Source organism: Triticum urartu, chromosome 2A, assembly GCF_056163025.1.
Source record: "Triticum urartu cultivar PI428250 chromosome 2A, HENAU_Tu73, whole genome shotgun sequence".
NCBI lineage: Eukaryota > Viridiplantae > Streptophyta > Magnoliopsida > Poales > Poaceae > Triticum > Triticum urartu.
The window spans coordinates 60,256,100-60,262,408 of NC_141874.1; the positions used below are offsets into that span (position 1 = coordinate 60,256,100).

The 6,309-nt window shown below is 53.6% G+C and overlaps 1 pseudogene; it reads right to left on the minus strand.

Moving 5' to 3' along the window:
• Positions 1 to 3,275: 3,275 nt before the first annotated feature.
• LOC125540946 (transcription factor MYB2 pseudogene) lies at positions 3,276 to 4,785 on the minus strand (annotated as a pseudogene).
• Positions 4,786 to 6,309: the final 1,524 nt, after the last annotated feature.

Genomic DNA, 6,309 nt, shown 5'->3' on the forward strand with positions numbered 1-6,309 from the left:
GAGGTGAGAGAAATGGAGTCGTCAACCCTTCGTGAGGAAGAAGAAGACTATTTCTAGGTGGGGATGAAATCTGGCCGTTGGAGGCAGATTTCTGCGCAGCCCGGAAGTTCCAGCAACAGATGGAAGTTCCGGACCCCGGAAGTTCCGGCCAAGTTCCGGACAGGTTCCGGGCTACACAGAAGGTTTGCACCACTCAGTAGTACCCCGGAAGCTGCTGACACAGGGGACGGAAGTTCCGGTGCCCGGAAGTTCCGGCCGCCCCGGAAGTTCCGGGTGACGGAAGTTCCGGCCAGGTTCCGGCGAGGTTCCGGGCTACATAGAGAGATCGCACGAAAAATGCATTTTCTCTGGGTACCCCGGAAGCTTCCCGGACCCCGCCCGGACATTCCGGTCCCCGGAAGTTCCTGCCGTCCCCAGAAGTTCCTGAACAGAGACTTGGCACTAGGATTTTCAGATCAATGTGAGAAGGTAAGTTGATTGCCCGGATGTTTTTATGATGCACCCCCTCTTAATAATGCGGCTGCCCTAAGGACTCAAGAAATAAGAAAACATTAAGGTACTCTTCTTTTCTTGAGTGCACCGCTTTTCCTTGTTCCAATAAGAGGGAAAATAACCATCCATGCTTCATTTTTAGTTTGATCAGGGCTGTTAACACTTAGAGCATGCGGTTAGAAACACAAATGAAATTGTCATCAATGTCAAAAACACTTTAGTGCAATATTGCACTTTCAAAGTGCCAATGATCAGTGTCACCATCAGATCATGATAGTTGTCAAATGCACATCCTCAAATTTGTCCTAGAACTATTTTTGGCATAGAAGTTTGTCCTAATAACAAGCACATGCATTGTCCTATGCTGCTCATGCAATCACGTAGCACCTACTGATCATGCACAAACACATTAATCTAGCAACATACACAAAGAACAACACCAACAACACACGATACGGTAGCATTGTAGGCAGTATCAATGTGGCATGAACAAACCAATCTACCATCACTACCCTAGGCACTAATAATGTGGCAAGAACAGGGACAAATGCATCAATCTAGCATGACTAAGGCAACAACATTCTCATCTAAGCAGCCACAACACTTGCATTGCTCTGATTCAACCCAAATCTACTAGATTTGAATTGAGTCTGATCGAATCGAATCGGATCGAATTCACTATGAACAATCAAATCTAACATTGCCCTAACCATTACTCGAAGTACGTTAAGAACCCTAATTACGAACTCATCTACAAGGGGAATAGATAGAAGCTTATCGGAGCGGGTGCCGATGCAGCATACGCCGATCGAGGAGAAAACCCTGGTGGGAACAGGGGTGCCACCGCTGCGGAAGATGGTAAGGCCATTCCGAGGACCCCAGTCGTGGTCCTCGTCGCATGCTGGCTGGAGGATGAGTGCGCCATCCTCGAGCTCCTCTCTCCTTGCACTGGACGCAGAGAAGAAAACCCTCGAATGGGGGTAAAAATACCCCCATAAGCTGAGCCTGCCAAACCTGCAGGCGGTGGGGTTTGTGACCCCGCTGTAGTTGAGCCCAAGATGAGGAGGTCTGGCACCGGTGGCGGAGCCGGAGCACGCGGCGGCGGCGCATTGGCCCATGGCGGCAGCATGGTGCAGAAAGGGGACGGTGCCCGGAGAACAACGGCGATATCCTGGGCAGGAAGAGGGGAGGCCTGCAGTTCACTTCTCCTGGATAGGGTTGCTACCGACTATGTGGTAGGGCGGGGGGGGGGGGGGAGGGGGGCGATGGCTCTTCCATCAAAGACACCGAAGGGCCGGTGAGGGGAGAGAGAGCGAGTGTTTGTGAACCGACGTGGGTGATGATTGGAGAGAGCGTGGGGAGTTATAAGACGTCCCGTCGTCTTTCATGCTTCCCCACGCGGGCAGGCACTCGCCATGCGTGGCTCGAGCGAGTCTGACTCGCGAAAGCGGCTCATTCGTTCGTTCCTCCGGATGCAGGCCTAGAGCTGCTTTAAGGTTCGTGCGGGCTAGGAAACAGATGTAGCCCATGCAAACAAACAGGACAATTTCATTCCGCGCGGGCTTGCAGGGTAATGTAGCCTACCAAATGTGTTGTACTTGTCATTTCTGTTTTCTGAACTCGCTGGAGAAGCAGCTGCCGAGGATAGGATAGATACTACGGTAGTAAGATTAATTGGCACTGCAGACACTGACCAGGTCATGCACTAGAGCAACCCTACATGCACGCAGACATGTAGGTAGTCGGCTAATGCGCGTCCGTCCACCGTCAAAATCGAACCAAACTTTGGACTCGTTCCTGATCCCTCTCACCGATCCAGAAAAGGAAGAAGAACACGCGGTGCAGCTGAGCCAGAAATTCTGTGCGGCGAATGATTAGAGGAACGTACTGAGCTGAAGGGGGGCCCTGAATGATCGACGCATGGTGCGCTTTTCCTCCCCCTTTTTCCTTCTCATCAGGTGCCCCCGAGACCTGAACGAGCTCCTGACAGAGAGGAGGATCCATCCATCCATCCATCCATCACTAGCGCGAACCTAGCTGCCGGAGGGGATCGACCGATACGTACGTGTGAGAAAACACGGGAAATCCGATGCTTTCCGGCCCTTTTCTCCGGCCGTTTTCATCATGTGGTGGACATGCCAAAAACTAAAGCGATGGATGCTAGAGTACATCCTTTCCGCACACAGTTTGCCCCACCTCCGTTGTGCGTTGCTAATCATATGTACGCGTGGCCCGGCGTCTGCATCTGTGTGCTGATTGCGGTCGCTAGTGCTGTCCAATTCGATCACCTGGAGCATATGCTTGTGCTTGGTTAAATTCCGCGCGTGTCTCTTTTTCTAGGGGAATTCTCAGTGACGCTCGCCATCATCAAGACAAACACAAAGATGTTCAGTTGATTGCATCATTGGATTGGCCGGAGAGGCCGGTCCGTACGGACGCCTAGCTGAAATATCTGCTTATCTTTCTCTAGATTAGATTAGAGGAAGGTGACTCGTATCCTAATCGGCACCGAATACTTTTTATAGTTTGGAGATGGGCATGCGATCGAGCAAATGGTTTCCGATACAAAACTGTGGTCGGTTACGCACACGTGATCAATTCAATCTAGCTAGTTTGTTGTGGTTGCTTTGTCACATACTCATAATCTTGATCTACTTGACGAATAATTCTTTGTGGTAACATGCATAAGAATGTTTATGCATGAAGATTAGAGGTCTCTCCCCACAGATTAATTAATTACTCCTTTAGTTCCATAATATAAGAGCGTTCTTGACACCACAGTCTGATCGGGATGCATGGTTGATTCAAGTTTTATTGCGGCCTCAGCCGGGCCATCAAAAGTTACACACGGCTGGTTACAAACCAATCACTCCGTATTTACCCAGCAAAGAATGAGTAAAGTCCAAAAGGAAAAAAGAAAAATGAAAGATCCATCAACATTACACGTAGTACACATACTGAAGAAGACACACTAGCTAGCTAGTGAAGTTACTGAAGTATACTCATGTTTTGAGAGAGGAGGAAAAGGGATTATTGGAGCGCTAAGTGCAAGATTAGTAGCGAACGCTCCGATAATAACCTTCCCCTCAGTTACCACAGGTCACCGGTAGTTTGATGTTTCACAGCCCCAGCATGTCCGTGCACCACAGGTCATCGGCGCAGGCGCCCCACATGGTCTCGCCGCCGAACTCCAGCTCCGGGAAGCCCACGTCGGCGTACAGCCCCGCGTGGAGCGAGGTCTGGTCGGACCACCACGTCTCGGCTCCAAGCAGCTGCGACTCTGCCCGTTGGTGGTGCTGTTGTTCTTGGGTCATCATGAGGCCGCCGTGCGTCTGCGGCGGCTGCCAGAGCGCCGTGTCGTGCATGGCAGCGCTGCTGACGACGCTTCCGTGCGCGCTCTCGGCGGTAGCCACCATGGGCGCCGGCGGGGGCAGGGGCTGCACGCCGCAGCCGTCCGTGGACACGGACGACGACGACGACAGGGCGGTGGTGCAGGAAAGCTCCACGTCGGCCGCCGCGGCGCCCGGGCCGAGGTCGAACACGTCGTCGACGGCCCAGCACCGCCCGTCGGCCGCGACCGGCAGCGCGGCCGCCGTGGCCTGCGCTATCACGTCCCCTTCGCCGGAGCTGTTGGCGGCGTGGATGCGCTCCAGGAGGCGGGGGATCCAGAGGCCGCGCACGAGGTCCCTGAACCGCTGGCTGCCGACGTCGCACCGCAGCTGCTTGGCGTGGCGCTGCACCCGCGTCCGCCAGTAGTTCTTGATCTCGTTGTCGGTGCGGCCGGGGAGGTGCTGCGCGATCTTGGACCACCGGTTGCCCCACCGCGCGTGCAGCTCGAGGACGAGCAGCTGCTCCTCCGCCGTCATGCCGCCGCGCCGCAGGTCCGGCCGCAGGTAGTTGAGCCACCGCAGGCGGCAGCTCTTGCCGGTGCGCTTCAGCCCCGCGCGCCGGGCCAGCGCGTTCCACCGGCCTTCGCCGTTGGCGGCGATGTAGTTGGCGAGGAGCACGTCCTCCTCCACCGTCCACGGCCCGCGCCGGAGCATCTCCTCCTCCCCCGCCGCCGTCTCCTCGCCTCTCATCCCCCGCTGATCACACGCCATCGCCACAACTGACAAGCGAAGCTAGCAGCTAGCTATCCGGATCTCTATATGGGTGATCAAATGATGGGACGATGAAAAGGGCGGGAGAGCCATCCGCCATGGACGGGCTTATATAGAGGAGAGGAGTGGCTAGCTTTGCTGTAGGTAGTGGAGGGAGAGAGGTATTCCGTGGTAGCTTGGTTGGCTTGGCTTGGCTTGGACTTGAAAAGAGTTAGTAGACTGGACGACGGATGACGATGAGGATGGATGATGGAAGGCAGATCGGGGAGCACGCCGCAACCGTGGAGGATTTGTTTAAGCATGCATCTGATGATGAACCAAACTCGAAAAAGCCAAAAGTTGAGGCGTGATTAGCCCGTCTTTTGGAATTACAGCGCCAGATTAACGACGCTAACCCGCGGGCACACGCCAGTTAAAGCTAGCTAGCTTAATTTTTCTCGTGCTGCTTTGCTTTGATTTTGACCCCATGTCCGGTGTAGACTTCACTGCTCAGTTGTGTCGTACTGCCTCCGTAAAAATAAAATAAAAGCATCTACAGCCGGACGCCCAAAGCCACCTCAAATATCTCACCGGGCTGCTTGGTTATTGATCGGTCATAAAATTTCAACCCAGACAAACTCTTCAAACGGCCCTCAAACGTTGGGACTGGCCGACACCCCATATATCCAGTCCAATTATAGGGCGGATATGGGGCGTCTGGGCGCGTCCGTCAGTCGGACCCGACAGCCCGATCCCACAGCAAATTGCACCAAAATCACAAAACTCTTCCTCCTCCTCCCGCTACCCTCCAAAATTGCACCAACATCTGCCACTACTGCTCCCCATCCTCACCTCCGGTCCCGATCTGCCGTCGTAGATGTCGTCTGGCCCGTCCCCGAGTGTCACGACGGAGACGCGGTCCGCCTCGTCCGTCGGCGTCCCTTCTTCGGCTTCGTCATGTAAGGCGGAGATTGTCGCCCAGAAGATGCGGCGACGCCGGCAGCGAGAGAGGGAAGCAGCAGCAGCGGTGCAGGGAGGTGCGGACATCGGCAATCAGTTGTCTCCCCCGCCGCGTCCGGAACCCCGCGCTCCTTCCATTTGAGCACCGACACGGATTACGCCGTTCGACCACATTGGGACAGAGGAGGATCCGATGGCCGGCTGGACCATTCCGGAGAGATTTCCACCCACACAGATGCCGGTGATGGACGTATGTGACTCGCCGCGGCGAGCCATCCGTCTCACACTCGGACATTGATTTCACTTTGTCATGTCCGGTTTGTTGAACTATGATTTGTTTTGCTTTGTTTTGAACTTTTAGATTCAAACAATTTGTATCATATGATTGGCGTGCATGGATTGCATGAATTTGAGGACTGGCATTTGAGGTATGTGGATGTGCAACGCAATATATGAGGGGCCGACAGGCGCTGTCCACGGATGCGCCCGGACGCGCTCGTGGACATATAGGGGGCCGGATTTGTCAAGTCCAGTTGTAGATGCTCTAATGATGTTTAGATCTTTACTTTACAGATGGAGTAATAGCTATACCAGCAAGATTTACCAAACCATGCGGTATGATTTTTTTTGAAAAGAGGCGCTTTATAATACTTAAAAGATATAAGAACCATGTAGAATGAATAGAAGAAATATTTTTCTGTTTGTGTGTGCGCGCGCGCGCGTGGTTTTCATCACAAAATATGCTTTAAGCTCAAATAATATATGCCTGAAATCCCTG